The sequence below is a fragment of the Pleurodeles waltl genome, chromosome 2_1 (genome assembly GCF_031143425.1).
Source record: "Pleurodeles waltl isolate 20211129_DDA chromosome 2_1, aPleWal1.hap1.20221129, whole genome shotgun sequence".
Taxonomy (NCBI): domain Eukaryota; kingdom Metazoa; phylum Chordata; class Amphibia; order Caudata; family Salamandridae; genus Pleurodeles; species Pleurodeles waltl.
In genome coordinates, this window is record NC_090438.1 from 687,793,912 (window position 1) to 687,813,135 (window position 19,224).

At 40.5% G+C, this 19,224-nt stretch overlaps 1 protein-coding gene across 1 annotated transcript in view; it reads left to right on the forward strand.

Moving 5' to 3' along the window:
- The first annotated feature begins 4,463 nt into the window (after positions 1-4,463).
- DDC (dopa decarboxylase) overlaps positions 4,464-19,224 on the forward strand; it is a 505,341-nt gene continuing 490,580 nt past the window's right edge. Inside the window, exon 1 of the mRNA XM_069216857.1 lies at positions 4,464-4,596. The gene's annotated coding sequence lies outside the window, so the exon portion shown is untranslated. The remainder of the gene's footprint in view (positions 4,597-19,224) is intronic.

Below are 19,224 nucleotides of genomic sequence, written 5' to 3' on the forward strand. Positions count from 1 at the left end.
ACAGGACTGCTCCTAATCCTTTATTACCAATATCTGTTGGCACAATAATTTTGTAATTAGGATCAAAACCTTTAAGAAACAGTGCATTGCAGATACCATTTTTCAGGTTTACAAAGGCTTCCTCTCAATCCTTTGACCACACAAATTTGACTTTATTCTTAAGAAATTAACCTACACGATATTTCTTATGGATTTAGAATAAAATTCTGTAAGACCCAAAAAGCTCTTACGTCGTCTTTTACTCATTGAATTCATTGAATTCCTTCAACTAAATCTTGTTTGGGTTTTAAGCCATCCTTACTAATATTATGTCCTAAATATAGTGCTTCTTCTTGTGCAAAATTGCATTTGCTTAAGTCAAGTTTAAAATCTTTACCTTTCAGAATTCCCAAAACTTGTTTTAACCTGTCATCGTGTTCTGACCTGTCTTTACCGACACCCAGGATGTCATCCTGAAACAAATCACCCCAGTGATTCCCTTGAGGATGTTGCTCATAATTCTTTGAAATAACGCAGCGCTGTTGCCAATCCAAATGGCACCTATGTAAACTGAAAACTGCCAACAGTGTAACAAATGTGGTCATTTTTTTGCTATACCTTGTATAAGGGAACCTGGTGATACACTGATTTGAGATCTAACGTTAAAAACCAACGTGCATCTTTGGTGGCAGCAAACATTTTGTTACTTCTAGGTAGCAGATACTGAGCAATCAAAATGTTTTTATTAAGTTCTCCGAGATCCACACATAACCTAACTTTGCCATTAGGTTGTCTTACTACAACCAATTTTGATATCCACTCTGCCTATTCTACCTGTTTGACTATACCTTCCTTGACCAATTTTTCTTTTTTCCAGCTGTAGTTCACCTTGTATAGAAATATCTTACCTTGTGTGCACATGGAACTGCAGATTTTTAAAATGTAATTTTGTGTACAAAATCATTCAGTAATCCTACCTTACCCGAAAACATCTCTGGGAAATAATCTAACAATGTGTTGTTTACATCCAGTTTATCCTCTACTGTCAATACAGGCTCTGGACTGTTGGGATCTAAGATATTCTGATCTGCCCATCCTCGAACTGAAGGTCCTTTTTTGATACATACATTTTACAATTTGCCTTTATTTCTTTAAATTGAAATTCTAACTCTCCGTAACCCAAGAATTCAATTCTGTCTCCAGTGTAACTTTTAGCGATGACATCCGATTAATCTAGATGTGTGCCTCTTTTTTTTAATAAATTGGTCTTTCTAAATCTCCACACTCGTGATGGTAAAGGGTGACCCCAAATCTGCTACAACATTAATGATCACCCAACCCGTATTCACTTCACCATGGGCTTTTTTTCACCTAATACCAAGAAAGTAATAGTTAATGTAGAATACATAATTTACATCTGTATTATCTGAATCATCTGAATTTGTCTCACCATCTCCTCTAAACACTTAACCTTCTTCTTCTCAATACCTGCATTTTTCCTACATACTCTTGCATAATGACCTACAATTCTGCTTGCTGAGCATTTTTGGTTTCTAGTGGGACATTTTTTATAAAATGCCAAATGTCCTACTCTTCCACATCAGTAACATTTTCTTGTACCTGATCCTGAGTTCACTAATTTACTATCAATTGCATCCTTTTTACTTTCCATCTTTTTGACTCAGTTGCGTTTCATTAAATTCTTCACTTTTCCCATTTGCAAAGTATGTATATAGGTGAATCACTTTTGTAACCTTGAATACACAGCATACACTATCCAGAGTTCACAGGCAAATTAATGAATTATTTGCCAAATCTTCCATATGGAATTCCCTTGGTTTAGTCAGGTTCAGTTCAACAGTACACCATCTCTCCTATGCTTCTTTACCGTTTTCTGGGGGTGCAACCCAGGGTTTAAAAAATCTACTCGACCACTGCCTATGGCGAGTCATTTTTTATCAGGTTGAGCTATTTCTGCATCCTACTCACACCTTCAGTGGATAAAGAACAGGTGTTCTGTTCAGTCAGAAACTGAATTAGCAATTAAGATGCTTTTAATCTTGTTCTTGTCACATTTGCTCTCTTTTCAGTGACAGAGGTCAAAATTCAGTTTGTCTTCTTGCAATGCAAATACTTTTCCTTGTAACTGAAAAGTTCCAGGATTTTGAAAGGTGAACTGTCTCACCTGTGTGAAATGAAAGGCTGTTGGTATCAAGTTTTTCCTGTCACTCAACATTTATATAGCTAATTCAACTTTACAAACATTTCCAAATATATTTCAGTAGCTTTGAAAGACCATTCTTTTGTACTTTTGTGTCATGAAAAGCATATTTTAATAGGATGAAAAAAGTCAGAACACTTTACTTGGTGATGTGCAAATGATAAATATGTTTTCTGAAACCCAATTTCCACAGACCATTGCTAATAGTTATATCAGTAAATCTGCAAGTTAGTAGGAAGGTTTGTGGACATTTCTTGGAAATTTGCTGTCTGTAATGTCAGTGTGCTACCACATCATGCTTTAGCAATATACTTATTAATAGTGAGTGTTTAAACTTAAACTGAGAAACACTCCTGCCCTGATGGCAAAGCTTTTAGTAAACTAAGAGACAAGTCAAGCATTGATCGTGTGTACCTTATGTGTGGGCTAGATTTATTACAGACTGAGCAAACGTTTAGTGTATTTAATCAAACAAAAGAGGATTTTCTTACAGCAGAAATGCTAAACTCAATTTGAAGGTGCACTCATATGTGAGAATGAAGAAAAAGGTGACTGTAAAATACAATATTTGCCTAGGATCACACAATTTTAGACCATTTTCCTGGTCAAGTGCATTACAGTTATGTCAAGTAGAGTATTCAGGCTACTCGACCTGGAGGTCTAGTAAAAATGTTAAGAATTGTTTAGGCCTGTCCATTGTCATCGCTAATTCTGTTGTGATGAATTCCACTAAATTTGTAAGTAAGTTCTGAGTAGCTTTATTTACAGCCCCATACACTGTGGGGGTCATTCTGACCCTGGCGGCGAGCACCGCCAACAGGCTGGCGGTGCTCCAACGAGCATTCTGACCGCGGCGGTTCAGCCGCGGTCAGAAGCGGAAAGTCAGCGGTCTCCCGCCGACTTTCCGCTGCTCGATTGAATCCTCCATGGCTGCGGAGCGCGCTCCGCAGCCATGAGGATTCTGACCCCCCCTACCGCCATCCTGTTCATGGCGGGAAAGCCGCCATGAACAGGATGGCGGTAGGGGGGGTCGCGGGGCCCCTGGGGGCCCCTGCTGTGCCCATGCCAATGGCATGGGCACGGCAGGGGCCCCCGTAAGAGGGCCCCGCAAGGTATTTCAGTGTCTGCCTTGCAGACACTGAAATACGCGACGGGTGCTACTGCACCCGTCGCACCTTCCCACTCCGCCGGCTCGATTACGAGCCGGCATCCTCGTGGGAAGGGAGTTTTTCCCTGGGCTGGCGGGCGGTCTTTTGGAGACCGCCCGCCAGCCCAGGGAAAAACTCATAATACCCTCCGCGGTCTTCTGACCGCGGAGCGGTATTATGGGGGCGGAATTCTGGCGGGCGGCCTCCGCCGCCCGCCAGAATTAGAATCAGCCCCTGTGTCTCTTGTGAAGCTCTCCCTTCACCCTCTCTTGTAACTGTCTCCTTCAGAATTAACTTCTCCTAACATTCCACGCCTGCACTGTGTTGGTACATTATCCAATGCTGAGACATCGAATGTAAATACATTACACTGTACTATAAACCAAATATATGCACATTATAACAGGCATCAGATAGCATGCTATTGCAAAAATCCTTCTCCCACTAAATTCAAATTGCTGCATAAAAATAAACACGACTTAAAACTACTGTTTCCTCCTTTCAGCTGACTGAACCACTCCTTACCCATTAGCTGTCCTTTGCATGCCTTACTCTCTCTGAATGTATCCTACTGTTGCATGGCTGGCTGCCTTACTCTCAATTCTTGTATTTCTGAAAACTGTCCACACCTCCTCCCACACATAGATCATATCCTCTGCTTCACTGAAACCATATCCCTGCAACCCAATTACTGGATTAACCACTAACATTGGGCATCGTATGGTGCTACTCTGTATAAAGCTCCTCAATACCTCATCATGGGTAGCAAGCCTTACGTAAACGCAATACACTAGACTAGAACTAGGTACGCCACCCGTATTGTCCTCGGAATACTTTATCATCGGTGGCGGGAAGAGTATTTTCAGGCACAATGTCTTTCAGTTATAGATTTTCAAAGTTAAGTATTACTCAAAAGTAGTAAAAGCTGCCGTTCTTCATTCGGAGACCCCACCCCTTGTGAACGTTGGAACCATAACGTGGAATACGCTGCTCGAGATAAAGACGAGGCTGTGCTCATTCACGAGGACCTCGGTGCACCGTGGCCTCGGGCTGCGCTCTTCCTGCTGTGCCCCGCTCCTGCAGCTACGAGTCTGCTCGGCGCAAAGCACTTTGCTCTGATTGGCTTAGGGGACATGGATACTTAGCCTATATAAACTAGCTGCTTGCATCACAACTGTCACCGGGGGTAAGACGGAGAGACAGAGCCTCCCTCTGTGAGAGAAAGCGAAGACGTTGCACCAGCTGTGGGTAAGTAACGCTCCATAACGGATGTGTTCACTTCACCTCAAGAAAAACATAACAGTCACTGCGAGCGGTCTGCTGCTTCAGGATGGGGCTTCGTGTCCGACTCCCTTCTACAGGTGCCAGCGAGCCCGCGAGGACTAGCATTAAAATGTGCATTGTTATCGTTATTACTACTTTTTAGCTATAAAAAAACAGCAGTTGGAAATGTGTCTGCGGTTATACAGAGATCGAGAACGATACGTGTGTGATTGACATATAAAGTATTAGAATTGCACGGAATATACAAAGTTAATGCGCTTAATGTATGCTTAGTTTTTAGACACACACATGTACATATTAGTTTAAAAGTAGTTCATGAGGAATAATTAAGACCTCTACAGCAAAGTCTACAAAATGTTAGCCGCGATTATCCGTGTGTTATATAGCCTTTCGGTATATATATATTTTTTTATACAGTGACAATTTTTGCAAAACCGCTTTGCCATGTTCGGATGTAAGCGCGTTTTCTGTCCATTTCTTGCACGTTTTTTATGTTTCTGTCCAAAGCCACAGGTTGCGTGTTTTTCTTTTGGTTACATTTACCCTCTGTTAGCCATGATGGGTTCTTCCAACCCAAATCAAGCAGCTACCTTGATGGTGAGTTCTGAAAATAATGCAGGCATAGATTTATCTCTCCTGGGGTTGTCCATAACCCCCACAAGAAAACCCATTCACCCATGTCGTTGTTCCGACATAGTTAGCGTACCGCTCATTCCATCCTGACTGATAGAAACTATAAACTGTAAATACGATGGATTTATGCGGTGGCTCGTTCTAAATGTATGTAAACCTCCGAGCACTATTGTACAGCAAGCACATTGCCCATATCACAAACACACAAAAAAGGAACCGTGGGACTTCGTGGTTTTACACAGTGCTTTAAATGGAAAAATAGAAGTGCAGGTACTCTGTACCAGAGTACCTGCTTGTTTCTGAGAAGTGCCGGTACTCTCCAATTAAAAGTAGTACGTTTTTCTTGAGATGGGCCGGTACTCTCCCTCTCCAAATAAAAAAGTGCCGGTACTAAGTAACGGAGAGTACCGGCCCATTTAAAGCACTGGGTTAGTGCTGGAGTCAACAGGTGTTCATTTTGACACCGCCCATCATTAGAAGTTTCAATCATCTATTTCAATTGCATGAAAATGACCGTAGGTTGCCAGATTTCAAATATAGACTCAAATATAGCAAGCAACGCACTCTGTAGATGCAGTGCAGTGCTTTTGTTTCCTGCTAGGTCTGCATTTCTGATAGTGTATACATACATATATATATATATATATATATATATATATATATATATATATATATATATATATATATATATATATATATATTTTTTTTTTTTTTTAAACGGACATATGAATACTGGACTTAGTAAAAATATACGTTTAGCGGAACGCCATCTGTTTAAGATTTTATTTGAGGCCCAATATAATGGACCTATCCAGTAGTACTTTTGGATTTGGCCGTCTTGTGCAGAAACATTTTATAGATGTTGCATAAAACGTGTTTACGAATTTAGCTATAGACGCAAAGAAAAGCCACGCAGGTGTTTTGGTGCAAGAGTAGGGGGTGAGACATGCACTCTGTGCCCGTGACGACTGTCGGTTGGGCAGTAGATGGTTTATACGGGATAAGGGTGTAATGTTGGCTTACGACCCCGAGTGGCTCTCCTAACACTCTCTACAGAGGGGACAGTCTAATTGGCAGGCTTGATGTAAGGGAGAGCTTGTACAGCTGCAATATTTTTATAATTCGTGAGCCCCTATTATGCGAGACAGCCTGCCTATCGATCTTACGAGTTTGGACAGGGTGCAGGTGATAAAGGTTGCTGTTTTCTAAAAGGAAAGAAAGGAGGAGTGTGTGTCAGTGAAGGGGGAAGCTGCTGCAAACACCCAGTGTGCTCCAGTTTAGCACTTCGTTCTTGGCTCAGTGGGAAGAAGGTGAGTGGTAGCTTTCTTTGTGGAGGCTATTGGTAGTCACGGTGAGAGGTGGCAGCAGATACAATGCAGCTGGAAAGCTTAATTCTACTATCACAAAGAATCTTGAGGTTTAGGGCCAGATGTGTCAAGCCAATTTGCGTTTGCACATGGCCTGATTCACAGAATCGGGTCATTTACAAACCCAAAAAGGCATTTTTGGTAAGTATTAATCCGACATTTCTATTTGGTAACATGTTACCGCATCATAATTTGGGATAGCAAATACATATTGATTTGGTATTTAGAGCATCCCTTCCATATTCTGAATTGGCATGATACATATTCATGTTTGCAACCAAATTCTGGTTGCAAAACATTAATATTTTAACACCATTTCAAAGTTGGTGGTAACCCATTCGCAAAGGGGAGGTGGCACTGTGGGACCCTTTCTCCTTTCAGAATGCTTTACAAAAATATTTTTAGGAGAAGGCAGTGGCCCCACAGACCACTGCATTTGCTTACAAAACTAACTTAAAAGTCTCATTTCTTTTTTTTTAAACGCATGCCATTTTCCTTTAAAGGTCTGCATTTACAAAAAAAGAATGCTTTATTAAAAAGCAATCACAGACATAGTGATCTGCTGATCACTATCCCTATGATGGCGGCAAATCCTAATGGGTTGCAAATTGAAACATACCTCATTAATATTCAGGAGGTAGGACGATTTGTGACCTACTAGGAATCAGTATTTGGAAATGTAAAGTTTCATACATTAGGAATACTGATTTCCTAATTGCGATTCAGACATAATCACAATTAGGAAATCAGTATTTCTAATGTTGATGCATCTGGCCCTTAGAGCAGGGGAGACTGAGTAGGGCAGGAAATTATATGATATAGAATGTGTTGGGAGAAGGAGCCAGCAAAAAAACACAGAGTAAGTAAATGAGAATATCATTTAGGGGACAACAGACAGAAGAGCAGGAAAAACTGAACAAGAGATGTCTCAAGCAGTGGTGTAACGCAAAATGATGGGGACCCGTGAAGAATGTGATAAAGGTCCCTGAATCTCCCATATAGCACAGATATTAATTGGCCTTCGGCTGAATTGGGGGCCCCTTGATGGTTTGGAGGTCCCCTGAAGTGCTGCCCACCCCACCCTGAGGGGCCTGTGTTACACCCCTGTTCTCGAGAGGATGTTTCCGGGAAAGGAGGATACTCATACTAATAGATTTTTGAGAGATACTTACTGGCTATTAGCTGAGGTACCAATAGACATGAGGACGAAAGTCCACAGTAATCTGGAGCCATAACAATCCAGCCCTGTCTTTCTTTGTCCCTGGAAGTTAGCCTATCATCTTTGCTCTAGACAGTATTGTATGTGGCCCCTGATCCTTGGAGCCCCCGTAAACTGCAAATTTAGTGTTCCCAAAGGGAACATTTCGGTGTGTCCTGAAATGGGGAAACCCCCCTTCATGTTCCCAATGTGTAGTTTCAAAAAGTAGTCTTCCTCGTTTCCCCCTCCATGGGCCCTGGCAAGTGCCAGCAACACCAGGGGTTTGAGGTGCTGTGGCACACAAGGCAGATGCCTACTGACCTTCCTCAGTAACTTAAGTTGTTGGAATGGTGCAGATGGAACATGATTATTTTGTGTCTGTGTGTGAAATATTTGTGACCAATGTAAACATAACATAGATTTCGCAGTAACTGATGCAAACATTGGAACATTTTTGCACGGGGGTAGTGTATTCTCACATGGCATGGGGTGCTCTCGTCAACACAGTTACATTTAGCTGATTACCAACATCTGAGGCCCTTTCATGATCCCAGCCTCTGATCTGTGCCAATGCAGAAAGAGTCTGCAATTTTATTTTGACCATATACAGTGCATACATTAATGAAAATACATTTCAGAGTTAGTTCATATGCCACTGAGAGCAGAGCTTGGACACAGGAAGAGTCAAATACTGTCTGAGCTCTGCTCTCTGCAGCCCATGCAGTAGCACAAAGATTTTTGCACAGATGTTTTAAGGCGTGGAAAAAGTGGACAATTGCCCAGGGCCCTTACCTTCCACGGAGTCCCCGGGAGAGTGAGCTTTCTTTCCATCTGACTCATCAGCCGTTAACATAAAATTCAATATTGTTTGGCATCATATGACTTGAATGAGCAATAAAAAGGGTAACACAATTTAAAGTTGTTCCAAAGAAAGGCTACAAAATATTTCTTGGCCAGGCCCCCCAAAATCCTTAGGACAACAATGGATATTTGGAGTTCATATATGTGCTGAAGATGAAAAAAACACACTGACTCCTGCATCGGCACAAGCAGAGAAAGAATCACAATATAGCCCCTGTAAATTTGTGAACATCGCATGTGCAACATATTATGTTATTTTGCATTCCCATAGTTCTAACTGACATTGTAATGGCATTGTAGTACATTTTCTACGTGAGTATCCTTTATTGTGAATCTGGGAAGTCCATGTATTACATTCAAAGAACCATCACTTGACAGTCCATGTTGTTTTGTTAGTGCTTAGTTGTCTGTGATTAGGACACTTTCTTCAGTGTTAGGTTTCAAAATGGTTTGTTTGTTAGTGTGAAGATAAATTAAATTTGATCTTGTAAGATTGTTTTTGGTGTGTTTTCATTCAAATGTTGAATGTTGCAAATACACATTCACTTTTTTCACTGTCCTTGAGCATGGTGTTTTCTATATATATTGTTTACAACATGGTATGTTACATAGTAATGTTTTTAGCATGATGGTATGTTAAGTTTAGGGTATTTAACCTTATTTGTTTCTCAGATGTATGGTGGTGATGTGAATGACAACATTATTGTTTGGCTGCACTTTGAAAACTATGGGCCAGATGTAGCAAGTTCCAAATTTGTGATTCGGAAATTGCGAGTCGGTGCGACTCGCAATTTCCGAATCGCAAATTCGGATGCAGAACGGTGTCTCAGACACCGTCTGCGAATCGCTATTGGGTTTCAAAGACCCACCTCATTAATATTAATGAGGTGGGTTGCATTTTGCGACCCCATAGCGAGTCCCTCCACTCACAGGGATGGTGGCCTGCTGAAGACAGCAGACCTTCATGTCTGGGACTGCTTTTTAAATAAAGCAGTTTTGTTTTTTGCATTGCAGCCCGTTTTCCTTAAAGGAAAACGAGTTGCAATACAAAAAAATAACGAAACCATTTGGTTTCGTTTTTTCAGAGTAGGCAGTGGTCCATTGGACCACTGCATGCTCTGAAAAAACATTTTTGGCATCATTCACAAAGGGGAAGGGGTCCCCAGTGTGACACTGGAGGTAACTGTGAATTGCTTTGCGACCGCGTTCGCGGTCACAAAGCAATTTAGCATTGCGATGCGAGTCGCAAATAGGAAGTGGACACCCCTTCCTATTTGCGAGTCGCATTCACATTTTGCGAGTCGGTACCGACTTGCAATTTGTGAATGAGCATCGCGATGAGCATTTTGCATGGCGCAAACTGCGATTTTCGCAGTTTGCACCATGCAAAATGCTTCCTACATCTGGCCCTATATGACTTTGGTGTCAGTTGTGCCTTTAAAGATGAAAGGGTAACATCTTAAAGATATATCACCAGAATATAAATTATGAAATATCATTCTAAATTACTTGTGAGTAACTTACATGTGTAATTTACTCTTACACGTTTCAGTGACTTTACTACTGTTTGCTATTCACAACATCTGAGTGTAAAGTTACTCAAAAGTGTAGACTGACACCTTTTTCTGGGGGTGAAGTCAAATTTACAAGTGTAAGGTATTACTGCCAAGAAACAAACAGGAGTAAGTCGAGCACCAGACATGACCAACCCGTGATACTACATCACCCTCCCATAGAAAATAATGGAGGTAGGGTCTTGAAAGGAAACCCCATAAGAACTAATGTTAACTTAAAATAAATTACTTAAACTAGTTAGAAATATAAATAGATATAACTTAATGTTTACAAATATATAAAATGGTACACATTTATTATTTGAATTTTGTTTTTTATTTAAAAATATATGTAAAATATTTCTTATAGTAAAATACAATTACATTACTTTAAAATATTTCTATACATCACTTTGAATATTTAATAATGCATAATAAAAAGTGCATTTTTTCAATGTACACTTCAAAAAATAATTTTATTTTAATTGAATGTAGTTATTATTTAAATATTTAATTCAAAATTAAGTTATAAATGCTGTAAGAATTTTCTTTTGTTATATATATTTTAAAGACATGTAAAATTAATTTACAATTATATTAAACATAGAAATAATTTTACTACTTTATTGTGAAGTTTCATGAACTTTTTTTTTTAATGTTTCTCATACTTTACCATATGGAGATCTCCACCCCAAATGTATAGTCCTCGTTTGGTAAACTATAGGGAAATGTAAAAAGGTTTATTTAAAACAAATAGTAAAATTACTTTTATGTTAAATATTATTGTAAAGTAATTCATATATTTATTTGAAATAATGTTGTATTGTGAATTGATAATTATTAAAAGTGGTGTAAAGAATTTATTAAAAGTAATTTTATTTTGATAAAAAATAATTGGTACATTAATTTATCAATTAAAAAAGGTCAACATATTTTAAAATTCCACAAAACATGTTTATTTTGAGATTTTTTAGCATTACAGTATATATTTATATTTTTAACTATTTCAAATAATTTAATTGCATTTACCATTATTTCGTATGGGGTTTTATTTAGATTCCCCATCTCTATTATTTTCTATGGGAGGGTGTTGCACAGCCGTGGCGGTCCGACCGCCACCATGATGCTAGCGGTCTTCAGACCACCAGCCTTGTAATCAGGCCCTTACGCTTGTAAATTTTTGAACAGCATTTTGTAGTACTTCGGAAGTTCTATTGTAGCACTATTGAAGGTACTACAAAATGCAGTTTGTGAATAGGCCTCATATATCCTTATGGTGAGTGGAGTTAGAATAGTAAACCTGTTCTCACGTTGATATACACTTCATTATATTTTAATTGTTTATATTTTGGCCAAAATGTTTTTGTAGGATGATATATTGGTCCCCGATATCTTGATTTTGACATGCAACCACTGTCTAGCATGTTCTATGTGAGTGTGACCATTCTAAGTTCAAATTGAAACACCAGTCTGTGGTGGTAATTTTAAGTATAGAGTGCCATTGGGTGCCCAATGAAGCTCAAACATGATGGATGAGAGGTGTTCGTATGTGTCTGGTCAGGAGTGCATATAAGTTACTGACAGAAAGGATGAGCTCTGGGTATGGTAGTATCGGCATCAAAAAATAACTATTCTCCAAATGAAAGCTGATGTATATGAACATGTGATGTGTAGCATCTCTTGGAATAGCCTCCTACTAAGCTTCACTAAAGCGGTGGTGTCTGGCATCTTCACAGGACACTTGACAATAAATGACTTGAACTTACTGCTTAGCATAGAGTGCACTCCAAGATCATAGATTAAAATCCCTTACCACTGTCAGGCCCGTTCTACTGGACTTGTGTGACTCAATGGAAGTTAGGCAATCATAAAATGTATAATTACTGTGAGATTTAATGAATTGCTAAATGCCTCCTTTTTTATGATGTGACATTCAGATGGGAGACAAAGTTGATAATTGACGGCCAACTGTTGGAAGGTGACGTGGAGCAGAAAGATTAGTTCAGAGAGGGTATGCGTCACTAGCAATACATATGTCTACTTATGTTTACTGTAGTGTATTGTAGACATAAGACTTTTTCTAAAATAAATATGCTCAGTAACTTAAAAACCTTAGAAAGCAAGAATGTTAAAGATGCTACTATTAAAGACAGTTAATGTATCCCTGGCATCAGTAGCAGATGAGTGGATAAGTTCCTCCATCCTGTGCCATCTATAAGCTCCAGTCTGAACTCACATCAATGAGAGTCAACCACATCCCAGTGTAGGAACTCTGACCATCCCTATATCCTATCCCCCTCCATTAAGAGACTGACTACTGTAATTCCTCCTAAAAAAAATCAGAAGTAGCGAAGGAACCATGATGAACCAGAGCGTGCAATTTGTGCTCAGAAACTTCTGATCATAAATGGCATCCAAACACCTCAAACACCCTCGAATCATAGGACCTTAGACCTCCTCCAGGATCAACAATCAGATTCCCAGATGTATTCTTGCAGCAATTACTACCCCTAAATCTCCACTTAACTCTCTATAGGAAGAGTACTAATTTCAACAACCTCCATTCCCTGGATCGTAACCTCCTCCTGACCTGATCAAGGGCCACAATTGACTCTGTTTACCTCTTTAAACAGCTGCTGGTGCATGCTCGGCTCACATATTAAGACTAGTGCTGGTATAGGACTGATATATGATTTTACAGCAGTGCTGTCAACGCAGTCATTCCAGGGTGAGCAGGAACTTACCCACTCATTGTTTCCGGTTTTGGCCACGCTGTCCTCACTGTTGTTGGTAGGTATGTGTAAGAGGTGTGGGGGGGCTGCTTTTCAGACTTGTTGCTCCAAGCGATGTTTTCTTGCCTTTGGGCGGGGATGGATGGTTCTGCAATATAGGGGGTGGTTTCCTGTGGTCCCAGCAGTGACCTTTTCAGCTGGCGGTTGGTGCTTCTCAAGCTGGCTGTCTAGAACATTTCATGCTCTGACCAGAAGTACAGTATTATTTCAGAAGGCATTATTTGCTTCTAATATTTTCCAGGGTACATTTTGCATTTCTCCAGTTCAAGATGGCATGCGGAGCATTAATTTTAAGGCATTTCTAGTCCAAGAGGGAGGCTAACTTTTTCCAGTTCATGGTGGTCATTTCCGATTATTTCAAGTATTTAGGGCTGTAGAACAGTCCAAATTTGCGTCACAATGTAGTAGTAACTTTTTTTTTTATCAGTGGGCGTCAGTCCTTGCTCCTGTTGATCCTGTACCCTAGTCCTTCCCTGGCCTGTGGTACTGCACCCTTTTGAGCCAGCATTCTCCTTATTGGCACTCTTCAAATAAGATCGTGTCAGGATTTTTTTATGCTTAGCAGCTTTTTCCTCCTACTCCGAAATTCCATCATAATTAGCTGGTCTTCTACTAGACATAGTGTAGGAGCAAGGTGACTACTGATGGGCTTCGTCCATACTTTGGAGTTGCCAAGGCAAAGACTTTGCAGAAGATTCAGCATCCAGCCCTTGCCAGATAGTGGTGCCAACACACTTCACACCATACCTCTAAATAAATCCAGCAATGAATTTGGCTGTAGGTATTTAACAAGTTTCTCAGAATGTCGAATTGGCAGTAGTAATTCAGCGTTCAGATTTGCAGTATTACGGATAGAGAATGATGTGCCTAAAACACTGACAACTAGGTCTAAAAAAGATGTTCAGATGAGTCAAAGCATGCCATATTTTTCTAGTCATCCAACAAAATTAATATATATTTTTGGGACACTTTGACTGCAATGCTCCGTTTATTTTTGACCCTCCGTGGGCGGCAGGGCACAAACTCTGTGCGCTGCAGTCAAGGCTATGAGCACCAAGTAACTGACAATGCATGCTGCGCTGCGGACAGAAATATAAATCTGTGGTAATTACCACTCCAAACGCTTGCTTACTACTAGAGCAAAAACAGGTGCAATTCACACATATCGCTCTATTTAATAAGGTCTTGAGACAAGTTTGCAGTGTAGATGCATGCCCTCATGACATGCTTTTTCGAGACACAAAATGAGGAACTTTCGTCCTCCAGTGCTGAAATTATTTACCACATTTGAGAGGTTCAGAAAACATCTGAAAACCTGGCTATTTTAAGCTCAATATTTATGCTCCAACTGTTATGATAGCACCGGGGGCGGGAAGCCCCGGTGTGGCAGCAATACACTGTACAAATCAGATTAACCTAACATAACATACTTGACGTGAATTGTTTACTCTTGTGGCACCTAACCCTCAGGTTTAGAAATGGAGATAACTATGCAACTAATTAGCACACAACATTAATAGCGTGCAGTTCAAAGTTTGATTTGTTTATCTTTTTGGGTCAACACGAATCTTTCGAAAATATATGGTTCTGAAGATGGTCTTGTGTACTAATGACATTGGAGACAGAAACGTCAACGCTTGCTCCACTTGTCACACATGAATTCCAGGATTTCCTGGTTAAGTGATGCATTCAATATATTCATTCTTTCCATAAAGAGAGTCCACATACATTGATTCATGATTCAACATCTTGAGATTACTCTTCATGCACAAGATTAATGTATGCAGGCTTGCTTATGTACTAAGTGCTTGAAATCCAAGTATTACAGACATGTTTGCCAAAATTAATGTTGTATATGTCTGTTCTCTGTCTGAGTAATTCACATGGCCATTCATCTGGCATTTCTGCTTCTAGTTTAGTTCTCTGTGTCACCATTTTGGGACACAATATTGATACATTTCAAATGATTCCCATGTTTGCAAATTACCTTTACTTACGTTTATACCTGAGCTCTCAAGGAATTATTGGGTTGCCCATCTTTATTGATGAGACACTAGTGGCCCTTCAGCATGTATTGTGCCTCCCTCATCAAGTAGACCCTCAAAACATGTCCAGGGTCTGCCATTGCAGCCTGAATGCAGTTTAAAACTGCCAATCCGACATGGTAAAATAACACCCTTGCCATGACTTTAATTCCATTTTTATTTACTATAAGTCACCTCTAAGGAAGGCCCTAATTAGCTGCAAGGTAATTAAAAGGTTGTACATGTACTTTTAAGTTTTACATGTGATTAAAGTGAAAAAAGAATCCTACATTTGTTGTTCACTACTGCCCTAATTCTTGCATAGAATAACATAGGGTTGCCTTATTGTATTTAATAAGTGCTAACTTTTGATTAGGAGCAGGTAGACCTTTTATGTTTGGTGTCTAAGGAACTGTGATTTAAAACAATCTTTAATAGTAAAGTCAGATTTTAAGTTACAATTTGGAAAATGCCACTTTTAGAAAGTTGGTAATTTCCTATCCTAGCTAGTTTGCGCCTGCTGCAGCCCATCCTGGGTCACATGACTGGGTGTAGTTAACAGCTGAACTTTGCTTATTTCTTCCAGACAGCCACACAATAGAGGGTCTAGATTTACCGGGATGGACCATCACTGGCAGGTTGGGGAGACAAAGCTGGGCACAGTCCCACTTTAAAATCAATACAATGTGGCCTGCCTTTACACAAATAACTTCACACTAGTGCATATTTCCTGCAGCCAAGCTGGGGCCTGAGTAGGTGAGGCAAGAAATTCCAAGAACTCCAATCTCTAGAAACTTCTCCCTAATTCAATAAAAGCACAGGTATAAAACTGGGCCAACAGACCTATTCTTCAGTTCACTTTCTGAACCTGTGGAAGGACTCTCAGAGGACTGCCTGCTACCTGGGTCTGCTGTAAACTTCAGAAGACTGTTTTGCTGCACCTGGAAGGACCGTTTTGCTGCCTGAAGCCTACTTAAAAGCTCAATGACCTGCTCTATTGCTTGAGCCCTGTTGCATCTCTTCAACCCAGGACTGTCAGAGTGACTCCAAGGTCTATTTGGTTGGAACCTGATCAGAGCCACAGGGCAGAAAAGGCTCCAAATATCTTGAACTTACACCTGGACCCAGCCTGAGCGAGTCCTGACCCTCTAATTGTTGTTCCTCCAGTCCTGGACCCTTGGAAGTGGTGCTAAAAGTGCACAGAATGACGAAATTCACAACTTGAGACTTGAAAACTCAGTACCAAAAAAAGCTCAGAGAACTGAAAAGAGACAGGACCTACCTGCTCGTTTATTCACCCAAGGTGCTCTGCCTGACTTCACAGAAGTGCCCACTAAGCTCTTCTCCGCAGCAGCAAATCCTGTTCAGTGGTCCTTTGAAGAAGGGGTGTCGAGCCTTGTGAAGCCCTCATGGCTAAGGCTTGCAGCATTGTCCTGATGGAGGTTTCAGAATTCCAAAAAAGAGACTAAGGGCCTCATTATGACTTTGGTGATCGGAATACTCTGACTGCCAAAGCCGCAGGAAGGAGGCAGCTGTCATACCGGCTGTCTCCTCTCTAGTCGTATTACGATGTTCCTGCTGGGCTGACTGTCAGAAACATTGTATTATGACATTCCCACCGGTCTCTGCTACGGTATCTAGAGCCGAGGCCAATACTTTAGCACAACACCACTCTCGGAATGTGCACTGTCTGCACAGCAGACATGGCGCATTCCGAGGGTGCTGGTCATGGGGGTTCCTGCAGTGCCCATGCCATGGACATGGGCAGTGTAGGGGCTCCCCTGCGGCCCCTTGAACTGTCTTTTCACCAGCCTTTCCATGGCGGGGTCCCTGCCATTGAAAGGCTGGCAGAAACAGGAGTTGTGATCAACATGACAGTGCTGAGTTCAGTGCTGCCGTTGCTGTCTATGAGTCTGCCACCATCAGCCCATCTAGAACCTTGTTCCCGGCGGTGATAGCAGTGCCAGGGTCATAATGTGGCGTTCGAACCACCTGGATTGCGGTGGTCTGACCGTCACTGCAAGGTTGGTGGTCTCAAGACCGACACCCTCGTAATGAGGGCCTAATTCCAAATGTAGTAATTTTCACCATGACTTTGTCCAGCGGCTCCCTGATGACAATTTTTGTCCATTTAATGTCAAATAATTTATGAAAATGTACCTTTTCTAAACTGGTGTGGGATTCTTCTTGAGTTGTGTTTTGAATTTATTACTGTTTGTGTGCTGCATAAATACTTTATACATTGTCTCTAAGATAAACTTGACTAAGTTTGTGCCAAGAACAGGTTTTGTTAAGCACAGGTTAATTTTGTGACTTTTGTGGTTCATCATACGGGGATTGTGGATGTTGCTTGAGCAGGGTTAACAACCCACTCAATCTGTACCGCAAGGAGGTATGCATTATATGTTAATATTTTAAGAGTACATAGCTGGAAGACACATAAAACTCAGGATTTAAAAAGCAACACAGTGCTTGAGGTTGTCTGTAGTTATAAGACTTTATTACTACACTAGGGAACCCTTTTTAGCAGCCCTATTAAAAGCATTTAGAAAAAAACAATAAGGTTCTAAACCCACGCCTTGCAGTTTGCACGTAGCTCATTAATACTGGTTCACAGTTAACTGTTCTACATTAGAAAGATTGCAAGTTATGAACTGCAAGTAAAAAAAAAGGATCAGTGCCAAAAGCAAAACCTCACCTATCTACATAAAATTGAAATCTGTGACCTGATGGTTACACAATGTGCTTTTCAGGAGACACATTAATTCTCCATGCAACATTATGAGCAAAAACTGTAACTAGACAAAACACAGATCTCCCAGCAACTGCATTATCCACCAGAGTTAACTTACCATTGTTATTATGCCATGAGATTTGCTGGCCACACGTAGATCTCTACAGCAGGTGCCTTAACCCCGTATGATATTTTAAAATGCAGCCTTTGTGACCAATTAAGCTTAACAGATTTACTGTGACGTTTATCCTTGTTGCCAATTTCTTTGCCGTAGAGTTTTAAAATAGTAAGTGTATGAGTTGACACCCAGATTCTGGTATGCATCACCCCGTTCCTTGTGACTTCACCCCCTTTCTGTTGTCATGCCTTTACTAGCAATTTATGGGTTCCTGGAGCAATTTATTCCTAATTCCAGCACTAAATGTTACACACCAATTAACTCTTTGTAGTGGTTTCATGGTGCATTGGCAAAAAAGTGTGCCATTCTATGATCAGCACCTACAGGGTAACAGCCGAACAGAGCAATTCATTCCCCTAATCCCTCAAGTTCCAACAGCACCATATGTAAACAATATGACTTGGAAAGGGTCTCACTCTTATTTGTGTTTCTTCCCAGCATTCAATATCCATGCGTTTCAAAAAACTACTTTTATTGTATCAGGAGCTGCTGTGATCTGTGCTGCTGGTTTGTGTTTTTCCATGCACTGGTCTCAGAATATAGCAATATAGCAAACAAAGCACCTAGTAAAAGAGGTGAATGAGCCTAGAAATTAACGAGGGAAGCTGAGCCACAGCAGAGCCAAGTTTAGGCTCTGGCTCTAAAAGCCCACGCACGAGCCCAGCTGTGACAATATTTGGGATGCAAATCATTCAACAAATATCATGTTAGAATATGATATGCTTGGCTTCAAAATTCAAGAAAGTTTATTTCTTTAACATGCAAAAACATTTATCCTTAGTCCACCAGATTATTTGAAAAGTATTTATTAAAAGTGAGTGTTTTTTAACATGAACCGAGAAACATGCAATCACATAATGGGAGCAGCTACCGGTACTGAGGATGGAATGTAGCCTGTTCTACTGCAATAGATAAATGATATGTAAACTACCTTCATTCCTGCATTATGCTGTCAAATGCTGCTGCTGCTTGCGATTCATTCTCTTTCCAGTTCTATATAGCGATAAATTGTCATAAGGACATTGGAATGCTTTACATGAGCACCAGTTACATTACAGGAAGACACATTATTTTAAGCACAGGAGATTAAATGGTTTATCCAGAGTCACATGATGTTGAAAATGCACAGCTTGGGAACATTTCCCCCAAAATTTGTATGGGGGTTAACACTACTTCTCTCCCCTATCAATCTTACTGAGAGAGGAGGGAAAGTTGTACGGGCACTGTGCAGTTTGGGTTAGCTATCTATAAT